The 17,230-nt window shown below is 37.5% G+C and overlaps 1 protein-coding gene across 1 annotated transcript in view; it reads right to left on the minus strand.

Moving 5' to 3' along the window:
• The window catches only part of LOC127665223 (phosphatase and actin regulator 1-like), a 172,165-nt gene that overhangs the window by 147,138 nt on the left and 7,797 nt on the right, over positions 1 to 17,230 (minus strand). The window lies entirely within an intron of this gene.

The following is a 17,230-nucleotide window of genomic DNA, read 5'->3' on the forward strand; positions in this document are numbered from 1 at the left end:
GCGGCGATCAAAGGGCCTTGGATTCCTTTGAACATTTGTACTGTCTAACTGTAACCGTCCACAAAACACAGCCAAAGAACCAGAAGGCTTTCCGGGGGCGTGGCCAGCACCCGTTTGATGTCACTGCTGAACCTACTGATGAGCTAAGCTCCTTTATGTTTGTCTTCCTGAATCTTCTGACACTATCCTTTCTTTCTACCCTGGTGTCACTACCCGTCTGTGTGATAAGTGCCCACCTCCGGTAGGTGGGCAACCTGACCTCCTTGGTACAAAGACCAGCTCAGTGTGGCTTCATGCCCTTTGGTCTCCCAGCCTCGGCTCTGCAAGTCTCTTCTCTGTACTGCAGATGCTGTTCTGTTCCTTCTCATTTCATATCCACCCCACTCTGGGATCGCCAGTCTCTCCCCACAGGTCTCCCGCCTTCCTATAGTCATTGGCCTGGTTCCTCTTCTGCCTCTTCCATAGTCTCCGTGACTCAGTTTCTCCTTCCTATGGAACTCTCGGCACCTCAGTATTCCCATTTTTTTTTTTTACTTCCTATTCTCTATCTCTCATTCCATCTACTGCTTCCTGATTTCATCTCTCTATCAAGGTCGCTTTTAAAGGATGCCAACGCCTAACGGCTATTCTTTTCTTCGTCTATTGAAATATTCCATAATCCCTCTTCCTTGAGTTTATCTATTCCTTCGTTCTTCCAGTACTGAACCGCATTCCTTAGTACTTGGTTTCTGTCAGCCAGTTCTCTACAGACTAGTCTGAAGTTGTTTATCCTGGCATTCAGTGCCTGCCCCCCTCAAACCCTGAGCCTAACTTCAACCTATTTATCCTTGTACCTCTCTCTCCTACTGTTTCCTTGGAGGCTACTTGGTTTGTCTGCGTTCGATTCACTTTGGATATGCCTGCAATCTGTGTTAATGGGCTTCACTACAAATTTCTTCAAGCTTTTCATGTATCCCTAAGAATGTGTTGCTGTTTTGAACCTACTGCTCTAGTTTCCATCCTATGACTGTGATAAAACACTGACCAAAAGTCTGTTATTCTTACCATCAAGAAAAACAAAGGCAGGGACCAGGAGGCAGGATTTGAAGCAGGGACCATGGAGGAACGTTGTTTACTGGCTTGCTTCCAAGCTCACAATCAGTTAATTTACTGAGACTTCATGACTAGGGGTGGTCCCACCCATCATAGGATAAGCCCTTCTCAATCAATTAGCATTCAAGAAAAGGCACCATTTGTGTCAAATTGGTAAAAACTGACTAGCAGCCCTAGCACATGATAAATGTTCAAAAGATATTTCTCAATAAAAGAGGGATAGGAAGGAGGGAGGAAGAAGGAAAAACAAAGTGAATGAAGGAGTGTTAAGTAACTAATGAGTGTGTACACTGGGAATCAAGTCAACGTCTCCCTGAATTCGGATACTACAGCTTCAGTGAGTACAGTGTTCAGAGGGTGGTTTCCAGGATTCATCATGGATAACAAAAGCCTAGAATGTTTAAGATTACACAACATTTGTATGGCCTCCTATATACTTGAACTCACCCGTGAGTCATTACTGTTCCCTTTTAATACTTTATCCAACATAGAATTGATGTAAAGAGTTGACCTGTCATATTGAATGGAGAATAATGGCAAGAACAAAAAGTCTGTACATGTACATTGCAGATGAAATTTCATCCCCAGTTGAATTTGAGGATGTAGCATAGATATAGGTGGCTGGATGATTTGCTAATTGTATATATTTGGTGTACAACATCTATCTATCTATCTATCTATCTATCTATCTATCTATCTATCTATCTATCATCTATCTATCTATCATCTATCTATCTATCATCTATCTATCTATCTATCTATCTATCATCTATCTATCTATCATCTATCTATCATCTATCTATCTATCTATCTATCATCTATCTATCTATCTATCTATCTATCTATCTATCTATCTACCTACCTACCTACTCACCCTTGTATTTAAGGATTTGAAACAGAATCTTGTTATATAGTTCAGGCTGGCCCTGGACTTATACTATTTCTCACTCTGGCTTAGAACTCTCTATTCTCCTGCCTCAGCTTTCTGGTTGCTAGGATTACTGCTATACAGCACTATGCCTGGCTCTAACCACAATTTAAGTTCACCTCTGTATTATATTCGACTCATCATTAAATCAAGTGCATTCTCAGCGAAACCCAGCTTTTTCAAAAGAGTGCCTCTATTGCAATGGGGAAAGTTGGGTGGGCCCTTAAAACAAGGATCTGAATGAAAATGGCCCCCACAGACTCATAGGGAGTGGCACCATTGAAGGTGTAGCTTTACTGGAGTAGGTGTGGTTTTGTTGGAGGAAGTACACCACTGGGGCTGGGGGTGGGCTCTGAGATGCCAGAAGCTCAAGCCAGGTCTAGTGGCTTATCATCACTTCCTGCTACCTGAGGATCCAGATGTAGAACTCGTAGCTACTTCTCCAGCACCATATCTGCCTGCATGCTAACATACTTCTCATCATGATGATAATGGACTAAGCCTCTGAACTGTAAGATAGCCTCAATTCAATGGTTTCCTTTATAAGAGTTGTCATGGGCACGGCATCTATTCACAGCAATAAAACAGCACATTATCATGGCACATGCATTTCAGTTCTTAAGGAACAGGAAGTAAAAATGCTCAAACATCTCTGAATGCCATAGAAACCACTCCCCTGTAATTAATGTAGGGCCTTTTGTTTTAAATGTCTGGGAGTCCCTCTGCTATGTCGTTCATGAGCCATGTCTGAAGAAGAATGATAAGGTTGTTTGAAGGAGGAATTAGTCATAGATTTTTCTTTAATTGCACTAATTGAGTCTTGATACACAAGACCACATCTGTGAAAAAATTATATTTCTTACTCATTTAATACTTTAGATGGTGATTAATAACTAAGGCTGCTAGTAGTTTAAGATTTACCTTTCTTCATAGATGTGAACATCATCATCATCATCATATTATTATTATTGTTATTATTATTATGCAAGGTTGGGGCATATAGCCCTAGTTGGTTGGAACTTGATTTATGTATACAGGCTGGCCTTAAATTTTCAATAGTTCTCCTGCATTTGTCTTACATGCTGGGATTACAAGTATTGCTATCACACACATACATTTTCATATATAAGTCTACTTCAGACTATTTTGTTGTTCAAGTACTTTTAAATAGATAGACTTTTTATAAAAATGGTAATAAAATACTATACCTTGATGCACTGTTGAATTCAGTTATTATATTTTACTTATGATTGTTATCTTCTGTTTCTTGCCTTTCCTAATATGCTCCTTCTTTGTCTTTTGACTGTTATTTTATTCTTTCCAAGTTCCTTCTTGCATTCATTTTTTATCTCTAACTAGCTTTTTACAGAGTCAGTCTCTTTTCCTGAATCTCCTCGCTTCCTATATGAAGAACTCATTGTGATAGTATTACAATTGTATTTCCAGAGTCTTTATCTATTTTATATTCATAACTTCTTCACATAAAATATTTGACTGGAATCAGAAGAATCCTGGAGTGGGAGGCAAAGGATCCCATCCTAGGATGAGTATTATTTTACTAAATAACACTGGGAGAAGGAGGGATCTCAGTCACATCTTGTAAAAGTATAAGGCTCAGCTCACATGCAAAGGCCCAGCTCAGTTATAACACTCTGTAGTTATTTGTAGCTACTAGGTTATTGTCCTGATTAGATTATACTTTTTGTTTAATTTAACACAAGCCAGAGTCATTTGGGGAAGAGGATATTTCAGTTAGGAAAATGTCCGGGTCATTAGAATGATCTGTAGGCAAGTCTGTAAGAAATTTTCTTGATGAATGACTGATTTGGGAGGACCTACCCAAGCCACCCTGGGCAGCAGCACCCCTAGCCATGTGGTCCTGTGTTGTATAAGAAGCGGGCTAAGCAACGCAGGCAGAGCAAGCCAGTGCGTAGCATGCCTCCATGGCCTCTTCTTCAGTTCTTGCCTCCAGGTTCCTTCCCCAACTTGGAGTGTGGGCTGTGGTTTGGCACGTATAAAGGCAAATAAATACTTTTGTGACCAAGTTGGTTTTGCTCATGGTCTTTATCACAGCAACAGAAAGGAAGCTAGAAAAGTTACTCTGGTCTTTTCCACTAAAAATTGTCAGCATCTTTTTGTCTTTCAGTCTTATGAGACATTTTCCTTTGTTATATAATCATAAGTAATTATATTTAGGAAACAACATGCTATCTGTTAGTCTTGATTTATGGTAGTCATATATATATATATATATATATATATATATATATATATATATATTTCATAGGATGGAATTCTGTAGAATCTATTCCCTGTAGCATTTCTATCATGTGACAAACATTCATATGGCTATATAGGAACTTATGTGGATATGAGAGTATACATGCAGAGAACTGAATCTAGTTATGACCTCAACAACTACCAATACAAAAATTAAAAAATGCTTTTTAAAAAATATGTACAATATTTACAATTTAATTGAGTACAATGTTTTCTTATTTTTCTAAAGCCTGTCAAACAGTTAAAATCTCAGAGCCTTTGTTCATATTATTTCACGAGCTGGAGCCAAAAATAGAAGTTATATACTAGGGTCTCAAAATAAATACTCTGTGCATCTGTAATTCTACAGAGGAGAATGGAGACAGGAATACAAACAAAATTAGGGTAATAGATTATTACTGTGAAAGGTTTTAAGGACGGTAAAAACTTATCCTCTAAAGTGTGTGCTTCCAGAACACCCTTCCACCAGTCAAGTGAGATTTGACCTTTGTTTGTTTATTTGTTTTTGGTATATTGTTTTCCCAGGATGTTATTATACTCATAATCTTCTTGCCTCAGTCACCAAGTGCTGGAATTTCAGGTATGTACTATCATTACTGCCAAAACAATGTTGATTCTGTATCCTCAGTCTGAACCTATTGAATTAGAGTTTAAAGGATTAGATGAAGTATCTAGATTTTTCAAAAATCTATTCAGTATTACACTAGATCCTGGATAAGTAAATAAGGCAAGCAAGATAAATGCAAGAGATAATTAATTTTAAAGCAAGAATAAACATTTTATTAGTCATATCTATTAGAATTCTATAGCCACAGAATCCTTAAGAGTACATAGGCTGTTGGAAAGGAATACATTTCACAATATCACTGGATATGTTTGTATAAAACATTTTTCTATATAAAATTAGAAGATAAATTTTATTTTAAATTAAGATTTATTTATTTATTTATTTATTTATTTATTTATTTATTTATTATATTTATGGGGTGGAGCATGTCTGTGCCAAGGTGCACATGTACCACATTACTGTGGATGTTAGAGGAAAATTTGTATGAATTGGTTCCCTTTTCCCACCATGTGTGGGTTTCCAGGGATTGAACTCAAGTTGTTAGGTTTGGTAGTAAGTCCTCTTACACACTGAGCCATCTCATTGGACTGAAAATAAATATTTAAAAATACCACACATAATGACATTAAAATTATCAAATAGCTATGGAGATACTTTTTTAAATAAATATGTGCAATAATTCCACATAAAACTATGAAGTTTCGTGGATATAAATTAAGAATACCTGAATAAAATGGAACTACTATGCTATAATTTTCATGAATTTAAGAGCAAAAATATTTACAGATTTAAAAAAAAAAGCTCTTCCTACTATGTTGACTCTTACCACATCTTTTCAGTGTTCCATTAGAGGTATTGGATAAATAAATAAGGCAAGCAAAATAAATGTAAGAAGTAATTATTAAGGCATCAACCTTTGAAAATTGACCTAGAGATCCAGTGTAATTCCAAATAAATCTAAGCATTTTAAAAGAAAATTTGACAAGTGATTTTAAAATGCATGTGGGAATGCAAAGAGAGACCATTGTGCATGGTCTCACATGGTCTTGACAAATGAGAGTGAACTTGTAGATTTCTAATATAAGACCTAAGAGTTATGAAAGCATAGAATACAAAAATAATATAAGAGGAGAGGGTGATGGAAGCTCTGAAAGCCAAAGGGTCCTGTGATTTGGATGAGGATATCTTTGTAATATAGAAAGGCATGGATACATTTTTAAGTAAATATTACTTCATTATTTGAATATTTACAGAGTAGAGAACCACTCTTGATCCCTGCCTCATACAAGACACCAAATCCAATTACACATGGCTCATGAACAAATATGTGAAAGATAATAGAATTTCTAGATAAAAACTTGTCTCATTGGAAAATAATTTATTAGACTTGGAAGAAAGTTTTAAAACAACTTTATAAGAAGCAACAAGCAGAAAAGAATAAATAGCCTCACCAATACATTGAAATTAAAGGACTTCTATTCATCTCAAGACATCATTTAAAATGTAATGGACCACGTATCTGAAGTATAACAGAAACACTGCTAATGAGGGAATGTTTAACACTAAATGCTTACTTAGAGAAAAGGAAAAGTCTCATATCAAAAATAAGTTTTTAATCTTATGAATACAGAAAAAAATGAAAGAAGAGGAAAAATTTCCAAGTGAAAAAGGAAGAAAATGATAAAGGTAAAAGAAGAAGTCAATGCACTTGAAAACAGGAAAACAAAAGAAATTAAATAAATTAAAAATGTATTCCTCAAAAAAATCAATAAAATTGATTACTTTCTGGAAAAATTAAGAGAAGACTGAAGAGATAGCTCTTCAATTTTAGGAATCAGATTGGGGTTCTCACTGTGGATACTATAGCTGTTAAAAGAAGAAAGGGAAATACTACAAATACCTTTATGCTTGTCAAATTCCTTTGGAAAACTTTGAATATGTTTATATAAATAGACGCAAACCTAAAGTTATCCTAGAACATGTCCAAAGCAGAATTACTTATGATGAGGCAACCAAAACAGCATTATCTCTTGGCATTGTTCTTGGTTTCCTGCCATAAGCAGATGGTAAGACTCTTCTGATGAAGACACCATTCACTTTGCATGCTGGATATGGTTAAATCAACCTCAATTGACCAGGAACCTCTCACCCTGCTGGATACCTAGGTAATGCCAGAAGGTGACAGACTGATGGGGAAAATATATATCAATTACCTTACACAGAGCTGCATGCTACAATACCTACCTGCCTGACATGATAGTCCCACTGACATAATAGTGGCATAATGGTTATACAGGTAACCAACTGCTTTATGACAAGTTATGAGTGAGGTCTGCTCCATAAAAGGGATTTCATATCTGATACTAGTTAGTAGTCCATGATTGTAAAAACCATAGACCCAAGGAACAATCTACTCTGTGGCTTTGATTGGTGATCTTGTTGTGAAACTACCTTCTAAATATTTATGTTTAGATCTATAAATTTGTGTTGCTTTCAACTCTGGTCAGAAAAGCTTCTTTGTGCAGTGGGTAGTGGTTAATGCAGTGACTCATAACTAGTTAAAATGCCACATATAACTAATAATGAATGCTTGAGTACAGATAATCATCTATATTCACGTCTCTCACTCAAGATGGGAACATTGTGGACACAAAGAATATATGAGCTGGCAGATGGAGAGGAGAAACGGAATGCTGAGTTAGGGATATTACATATCTGTCACATGGACAAACTCAGTGGCTGTAGATGACTTGGATCATTTTGGGAATGTGCATATTATACTATACCAACATTTTATGCTTTTTATTATTTGACCTTTAACTTGGGGATATTATCTTAACTGTCTCTGGTATCTATACTTTTTATTTTGTTCTTAATATTTATTTATTTTATATGTATGAATGGTATGTCTGTGTTCCATGTGTATGACTGTACTTTTTAATCAATCTATTTAAGAATTCACTATATTTCTATGTGGACTTACCTTTTAATTTTTTTCTATTTTTCTCTTATTGAAAGTAGGTTTTTAGATAGATGCCTTTCATATTTTTTAAAGTACCCTGCTCTTGGTATTGGAATGTGTGGGAGGAATAAAACAATTGCTAGCAGTTGTTGTGCCTTGATTAAATGTTAAAATGAAAGGGAAAAATCACAGAGATAAGGAGCCTGGTTGATGAGGCTGTCATTGATCCAAGCTGGGATAAGGTGGAAACAAAGGTCGATGATGCCCACTATGATGCTGCTACATTAAAGAAGACACTCATAGGTCCTGATGGTAAGTGAATGAGAACTGGTAAGAAATGCATAAATAAATAAATAAATGAGTGAGTAAGTGAATAAGGAAAAGAAATAGCTGCAGATCCTTTTTCTCAGGGGGATGCTACAAGCTCACTTATTAATATGGAGGTAGGTGTTGTTAAAAAAAATATATCATTTTGTAACCACTACAATACATATCAATAAATACCAAGCAAGGGAAATAAATCCAGAAAGAGATAACAGAGATGCTAAATCTAGAGGAAATTTTGATGACCTTGAGGGTATTATTGGCTTTAAAGTTTTCTCCCCCACACTTGTTCCTTTCAAGGTAGTAACTAGACAGAATCTTGCCTGGCAATTAAAATGTTCACCTCTGGAGAAGAACAATTGGGTTTTAGGTGTCTCCACATACGGCACTTACAGAAAAAATGTGATATTACTTTTGGAGGATTCTAGCCTAGAAAAGGCAAACTTGAGTCTCATCAGAAGAATATGACAGAATTAGAATATTAGAATAACACCGAATTAGGAGTGGTCTGTTTAAAAGGGAGAGAAGATTCATGTGGTTCACAAAGGATAATGTCATAAATGGTAATATAAGGGTGTATAAACATTCCAGGATCAAAAAAGCAAGAGTTCTGACCATAGACTGGGCTGTCCTGGACCATAACCTTAGGCTGAACTGGCCTTTGTCTGGATTTTGTCCTGGAGCAGAGGGGACATTAAGGGATGTTCCCAGTCTGCTTACATTAAAATGCAAAGAGCAGTTTATTTTAAAATGTTACTGTAACTGATAAATGAGCTGTGGTTTTAAAATAATTATCTATATGTACATTTGCATGGAAGGATAGATGGGAGATAAAGAGGTTAGAGATCTCTTATGGAAACAACAAAGACAACCAAATAAGTCCAGGAAAGACATATTCATCCCCTTCTCTTTATGAGAATTTTCCAGAGGTTAAATAGAGAGGAGGCCCAACCCTTTTAAAAAATGTATGAGAAATTATCATTGTTAGGGAAGCCCCGAGTCTGTGGACAAACAGTATTAATATTAAGAGTATTTTGTTTTAGATTAATTGGAGGCCCTTGACATTTTGTTGAAAATTGAGTCCTGTGTACTTTATTTAAGCAGATTAGGAATCTGGGCTGCATGAATGAAACACACTTTATCGCTTGGCATATCTGATAAGATTTAGAAATGTAAGCCATGCTAGACCTCACAACTGAGCCCAGTACAATGTCACTGTGGCAAACCATCAGGTAGAAAACACAATGTGCCGGGGATACAAATGGATGCCTTTGATTGCAATATCACCCAGCCTACGGTAGTTAGTTCTTCATCTTCATCAGTTTAACAAAATAATACCAAGAATGGTCGTTGGGCTGGGTTTTTGTTACCTCTAAATTTAGTTTGCAAATCCTGGAACATCTTTTTTATATATCCATAACATCCTTTTCTTGATAATCCAAATATGCAAAAAAATGTTACTGGTGCCTTTTAATTATTACTCTTCAGCTTGTCATTAAAGGAGCTCTCTCTCTGACACACTCCTGACACCAGTTCCCTTTTATCATTGGTAAATTTATGAGGGTCCATAACAGAGAATGGATGGCTGCTTTCATTTTACAATTTTTCTGCCCAGCTTCTAGATACATGATCTTTCTACAAGACCCCGTTTAAGTCTTAGTTGTTGTACAATATTAGGAGTGTGCTGTCCACCTCAAAGTCTATCAGAGTAGAACCAGGTGACCATGAAATCTTGCTGTCACAAGCAATAGAAAGCAGGTTTCCAGAAGACAGGTCCCCTTCTGGACACTGAATTATCCCTGTTTCTTACAGCTATATGGGACTAGGGACTTTGAGTCTTATGTAAGGCTTGGATATCTTCTCTTCTCTGGGATTGATGCCTGTGTATAGAGGGATGCAAGCCTATTAGTTAACTCGCCAAACACTGGCCTGGCAGCAATCGTCTTCCTGAGAACTTATGTTTCATTTTATGAAAAATTGTACCTAATTTGAAACTGTTAATTTGCATGAGACATATTAATAAAACCTGTTTGTCTCTCTGGTGGCAGGTCTTCCTTCCCTTCCCCATCTTTGCCTGTCTGACTGCCTGATTTCTGTGGCTGAAATATTTTTATCCCCACTCCTACACTTCTGTAGTGCTAAGAAAATCAGTTCTGCCCTCTTTGCTTACCTCTGCCCATCTGATGGCCCTTTATGATTCTCATTTTGCGTGAACATATAAGAAATATGATGGCGAGATTCTATTCTTCTCAGCAAATACAAAGTACTATTTAAAAACACAGATGTGAGGTCAGCCTTCCTGAACTTGTATCCAAATTCCACCCTCTTAATTTCATGATTTCATACAAATCAGTATCTCTGTGAATCTATGAGACCTACAGAGCACTCAAACCTTACAGTCTCCATGGGGATTCAAATGCATAATCTTTATTAAGTCTTTGGCAAAAAAAAAAAATATTTCTGATAAACCTTGACTATATGTAAGCTGTTATGACTTGCCAGCCCAAAGCAAGGCTATAGCTGTGAAATTAAACCTTGGCACAGTTCCAAAGCTTGATATCTATCAGATTTACTTAAAAAAAAAAAAAGAAAGAAAGAAAGAAAGAAGGAAAGAAAATTAACTCTCCAAGCTTTGGTTTCCTTATATGCAAATGATAAATAAAATGAACTCTTTTGATGGGCCTTGAGAGGATAAAACATTATGTAATAAATGTAAAACACCTAACACGGAGCCTGACAAATGGTGGGCGGACAGCAAATGTTCACTGCTTCCTTTCCTCCCAGTTTCTTAAAGTAGATACTGTGCAGAGAGGTGGGGGGCTGGCTGCTAAGACACGCTGGATGCAGAAAGGAAACTGTGTTTTAGGCTTTGCACATTGAACTGAATTGGACAGAAACCCCAGCTACTTCTATTATTTAAATGTTGATCTTGCCTGGATAAAATATATGTCACTTTCCAGGTCACATTCACCAGGACGGCTAACAGTAGGCCTTATTGTTTTAATTGTGTATTTTCTACATGGTTAGTTTTAAATTTGGATGGCAATTAATGACATAATTTAAGGTCTTAATCCCTGACTCATGGTCCCTGTGTAGAAAGGTGACATATACTTGGCGTTAGCCTTGTGCAGCAAACTGCTTGCCTTGTTCGTTTGGAAGTCACCTCAAAGTAAAGGCTGCTTGCTTGAGTTACTTGAGTCACTTTACAAGAAGATGATAGAATTGAGAGATAGGAACAGCAATGTCCTGCTTAGTTTTTTTGTTATTTGACACAAGCCAGGGTCATCTGGGTAGAGGAAACCACAACTGAGGAAATGACTTCCCTACATAGGCCTGTTGGCAAGTCTTAGGAAGAGGGGATCAGATTTTAATGGTTGATTTGGAAGGTTCTGGCCCACTGTAGATGGTGCCACCCTTGGGCAGGTAATCCTGGGTTGTATTAAAAATCAAGCCATGCAAGCCGTGAAGAGCAAGCCAATAAGCAGAGCTCTTCCATAGCCTCTGCTTTACTTCCTGCCTTGAGTTCCTGTCCTGGCTTCCTTTTATGATGGACTATAGGATGTAAGGTCAAATACACCTGTCCTTCCTCGACTTGCTTTTGGTTGTAATGTTCATCACAGCAACAAGAAGCTGACTAGGACAATCAGCCTTGGCACTGGGATCCTGGGTTTTATCTAACTCCTCTGCCACATCCCACTAAGTTATCTAGTTAAATACTCATCTTACCCCCAACCATCTAGTCCCTGGAAATGTAGAAACTACAAAGCTAGGAAGATGTATGTTTGAATCCTGGCATTATAGTTGATTATATATATATATATATATATAATACATATGTGTATATATATATATATATATATATATATATATATATATATATATATTCTTCTCAGCTTTAATTTCATATAAATTGGGGCAATAAACTTTAACCAGTGACAAATTTCTTGTTTTCAGTGAAACGTGCATGCATAGCTTCTGGTGTATGTTAGGTATTAGGTATTAATAAGCAATGCTTTTTTTCCATTTCTTCCTTAAGACTTAGATTTTATCATCTGTAAAATGAACCAGTTGAATGTAGCAGTTTCAGGCTCTAAGGTTCAATCATTGCCAAGACTACACTGTTGAGTAAAAGATCAAAAAGACCTGGGTAGCTGTTGGTACATCTTGAACAAGAAGAAAGGCACACTGATGTTGGGAAGGGAGGATCACAGACTTCCCTTAATGGACGAGTCGGAAGCAAAGACCTGCCTAGGATAGTGTCTTAGGGTTTCTATTCCTGCACAAACATCATGACCAAGAAGCAAGTTGGGAAGGAAAGGGTTTATTCAGCTTATACTTCTGTGTTGCTGTTCATCACAAAAGGAAGTCAGGACTAGAACTCAAGCAGGCCAGGAAGCAGGAGCTAATGCAGAGGCCATGGAGTTCCTTACTGGCTTGCTTCCCCTGGCTTGCTCAGCCTTCTCTCTTATAGAACCCAGGAATACCAGCCCAGAGGTAGTACCACCCACAAGGGGCCCTCTCCCCCTTGATCACTAATTGAGAAAATGCCCCACAGCTGGATCTCATGGAGGCACTTCCCCAACTGAAGCTCCTTTCTCTGTGATAACTCCAGCCTGTGTTAAGTTGACACACAAAACCAGCCAGTACAGATAGATTAGGTGGATGTTTTATTTGTATTCTGTTGTGTCTACAGATGGGCTGCTGATGGTAATCAGATCACAGGGCATTAGTCAGACACTCTGTCTAGTAAATAACAGAAGAACTGATTCAGGGATACAGTCCAGCTGGCAAAGTTACCTTTGGGGCCAAACCAAAACACAATGGACCTATCTCTCTTCCTTCAAACTGTGTCTGATTATTAATCCATGAAGAGCATCAACAGTCCTTAGTTTACATAAATTTTTATTAATTTTAAAATTAAAATAGAGATTAAAAATAATCCGTTGGTCTTGCTTTAGATTAAGAGCACCTACCACACTGCACTCATGTGCACCGTAGGGCTGTAAGCATACGCTCTGGGGTGTAGGATCACCTATTGTAGGTGATGGGGAATGCTCAGTTCAGTTTGGTTTGATTTTATGGTCTGCATTTTCTAATTTTTTCTATAACTATTATGAATTGTATTGGTACCGAGGAGAAAAAAAAGTGAGTTATGAGTGTTGTGAGAAATTCCCATGGGAACCTAGGCAAGTTTCCTCATAGGTAAATCATATACTGCCTAATTCAAGCTACAATGGAGGCCTTCCCTCCCACCATAATAGTTTCCCAAGAAAGAAAGAGTAAATGTTCCTCCAGGGAGCTTCTCCTACAGGATAACTACACAGAATGACTGTGGTGCCACATTCTTACCATTCAGCTCTGGAGACATTCTGCCTCTGAACATGAAATATGTGAGCACTCTATATTTTATTTGTCTGCTCACAGTGTGTATGCTGGTAAATTTGCTCAACCAAAGAACACTGACCTAGAAGATGGGATGAAGAGGATCACAAGGGTCAAGGTTTTAATTATGGCTTCATGTGCGTAACTGTGGGGCCTCAAAAAATTACTTGATCACTAGAAACATGCATAAAATGGGCTGGATGAAAATACAATCTACAAAATTTCCTTTTGTGAATCCAATGAGACAATAAAAAGGCCCAGACACAGAGTGAGGCCTCCCCTTTCCTCTATTTTTCTTTGCAACTTTAGGCTGTTGAGTGAACTTGGGTTATGGGTTCAATGTGGAAATCAGCTCTGTAGGGTGTTTGCAGTGTGGTCTGGCTTTTCAAAGATAAAGATAAAATTGGGCTAAGGTAAGTACCATCTTCTCAGACCTACTTAGTCAACAGACTGGGTTTAGTCAACTAAGCAGAAGACTTTGATCTACATTGGTCCAAAAGAAAAGTAAACCCTATTTCTGACAGCTGTAGCAAAACCTCTTATTTCACCTCTTCAGCAGTGTCCTGTGACAAGCTATAATTCTTCTACAGTGAACGAGTTGTTTTGTTATTTTTTTAAGATTTGTTTCTTATATACTCTTCTTGGTGATAACTTATAACTTTGCTTCTGATGAAAACCTAATCCAGAATTTGAAACTGTCTTGGCAACTGCAAACATTTGCTTCATGTACATGTTTAAAATGGGCTATTAATTCTCAGTATTAGTGCTAAAAGAGAAAATATCATGTTTATATTCCAAAGTGTAATTTAGAATGTTCCCTGACAATCTCCTCTAAATAATATAAAAGGAAGGATTAAGGCTCAGAAGAAATACAACTCAAAAACACCAATAAAAGGTGTGAATAAATAGTTTTCAAGAATTATTGTGCCACACCGAATATTTTGGATTGTTCTCTGAGGTCTCAACACCAAGACTTCGGTCCATAGATCTTATTTCATATTGGTGATTACATGGATTCTAGATTCAAAACATTCTCTTAATTCAATACATTATAAATTAATTTCTTCCTTCTTGATTCTCATCTTATAATCTTTCTCTCAACGGAAAACTTCTAATACACAAAGATAACATCCCAGGACCTTTTGACGTACTGCTCCTCGGCATCCAGCTGTCTGACTGTCACACACATACAAAGAATCTTCATAATGAGTCCAGATCCTCTTCTGAATTCTCCCAGTTTGTTCACTGTCCAATTATGTTTGCATTTCTGCATGAGCTGGAGGTTCTCACAGTTTTAGTCTTTTTCTCCCTTATCAGCCCTCATATCTGTGCCCTTCATAAAAATACATTTAAGCATGGGTCCCCACAGTGCTGTATTCTTTAGTGGACTCAACATCTGCTTTGGAACTTCTTAGTTCAGCAAACAAAGCCTTGACCATGTTGGCTTTTGCCTACTGATCTAGACTCTTCTTTTGTAATTCTGCACCTGTGTCTCATCTATGCCCCTTGCAGCAAACAGAGGGCTTTAATGGATCACTCTCTTCAGAAGCCATGTCTTATCACATCACTTCAGACTGCCCAGAAGATGCTTCATTGTCCTCACTAAATCCTACTGAAAGGAAAGTTACTTGTCACCTTATCTTGAAATAACAACTTGGAAATGCATTATCTCTGTGATGCTAGGAAGTCTTAAGAAATAGACAAGGTGGCTAATATTACCCAAAAGTAAAGCTATAAAGAGGAAGCTTTTGGAATCTGTTAGTAAGATTGTTTCAACATCAATTCTACAGGCTTATTTTTATTTGTGTGTGTGTGTGTCTGTGTGTGTGTGTGTGTTTCACTTGCATGTATGTAAATGCACTGTGTGCCTGTCTGGTGCCTACATAAATCAGAAGAGGGTATCTGACCCCCCTGCAATAGGAGTTATGGAAAATTGTGAGATGCTACATTTATGAGACTCCTTGTAGATTTTTGGAACTAAATGCAGGTCCTCTGTAACTACTGAGCCACTATCCCAGCTCCTTCACTAGTATTTTCATATTTTAAGAGTGCCTCACATTTCCAAAGTGCTTAGAAATTTAAATCAGCAATCAACAGCATTCAAAAAGAGATGGATGGCAGGTTATCTCCCTGGAAAGATGGAGTCCTGCCCCTTTCTTTTGAGGGATGATAAAATTAAAGGGGAATTTACATCAGAGCAACCACTAGTTATCTGATTATTAGGTGCTTAACATTTTGCTTAGTGTTCTACATTTATTTGTTAGCTACTTAGAAACTGTGTATCCCGATGCCTTTTGGGGGATAGCATGCCTAGGTGCTATCTGCACTATTATCTAATGTCAGTTAGTAAATGATCTTAATTCATTTCTTTTAATCTCTCTACTTAGCTCCTCGTATTGCTTGTTCTCAGCCATAGTCCATTAAAAAAATGCTGTGCTAGCTATATTTTATTCCGTTTTGATAAAATATTACTATTTTAAAAATTTAAAAAAAAAAGTAAATACTTTACCATATTAAGGAAGACCACGCCCTTTTCTGGAAATTGTATGTTGTGAGGCAGTTTATGAAAGGCCATTTTGTTTCATTTAGTCCTCAAATCTGCCCTTTGGATTAAGAACTCTTGACTTGATTATCACTCCGCATTGGAAATGCAGAAGGGAAGTGAAAGAGACTAAACTCTTGGCCTAGCTCCACAAGCTAGGAAGCAGACATCACTATTAGAACTTAGGACCACTGGAGGGTAATGATAAAAATCTAAAACACAGTGATTAGCTTGTAGTCAATATTGGAGGCTATTTGATTCCCACCATCAAGTTTTATGTGCCATCATTGTAATGGTAACAGTGCTTAGAAAAAGGACAGAAAATAAATATTAAAAGTAAATAGTTACAAAATCTTAAACAGTTAATTGGCTCTATGCCTTTTTTTTTCTCTTGGCCTTTTGCCAAAGGTTTTGATATTATCCTGGTTTTGCAATTCTGAAAGAGAAACTAACAGATCTTGAGGATCGCCTCTCTTTTCAGACACAGCGCTTCAAAGTTCTGCTTTAACATATCAGTGTCCATTCAGGAGTTTCACTCCTATGTGTATCAATGGCTCTCTGGGAAATCATTAAACACATTGAGCAAGGTACTGGACTATGAGCTCACTTTGCTGTGCTGGACTGTGCTTGTCTCTGTTGTACAGGCACAGAGGGTGGCACTGGAGGTTTTCTTTCTTGCATTCTTTACAAAAATCAAAAACAAAACCTTTTTTTTTTTTTTTTTTTGACAAACAGATTTGTTTGGGCAAACGAAGAGTGAGACTTCATCCCTAGCACCTGTGAATTGTTTATGCTAATTGGGTCATGGCTGATGCTGGCTGAATGTGGGCTGCATTTTGAAATCTGCTCTTTCAAAGGCGGCATGTGAGAGTGGGAGTTATTAATTGATTGGAAGAGTTTCCCTGTATTTTCATGTCATTTCCCCCCTCTCCTATGTCTCATTATTTCAGGTTCTCCCTTCCTCTCACTCTCTGCTCTGCTGGAAGAAACCTGGACACCCAATATGTGTTAAAGCAGATGGTTCCTAGGTGCAAGACACTTCAAATACCAGGGACCTCCACAGGAGCTCCTTTGTGAGCCTGTTCCAAGGGCATGCTCGGAAGCTGGAGCTGGACCTCACCGCCCTCTGATCCACGGGACAGGAGGACAGGA

Source organism: Apodemus sylvaticus, chromosome 14, assembly GCF_947179515.1.
Source record: "Apodemus sylvaticus chromosome 14, mApoSyl1.1, whole genome shotgun sequence".
Taxonomy (NCBI): Eukaryota; Metazoa; Chordata; class Mammalia; order Rodentia; family Muridae; genus Apodemus; species Apodemus sylvaticus.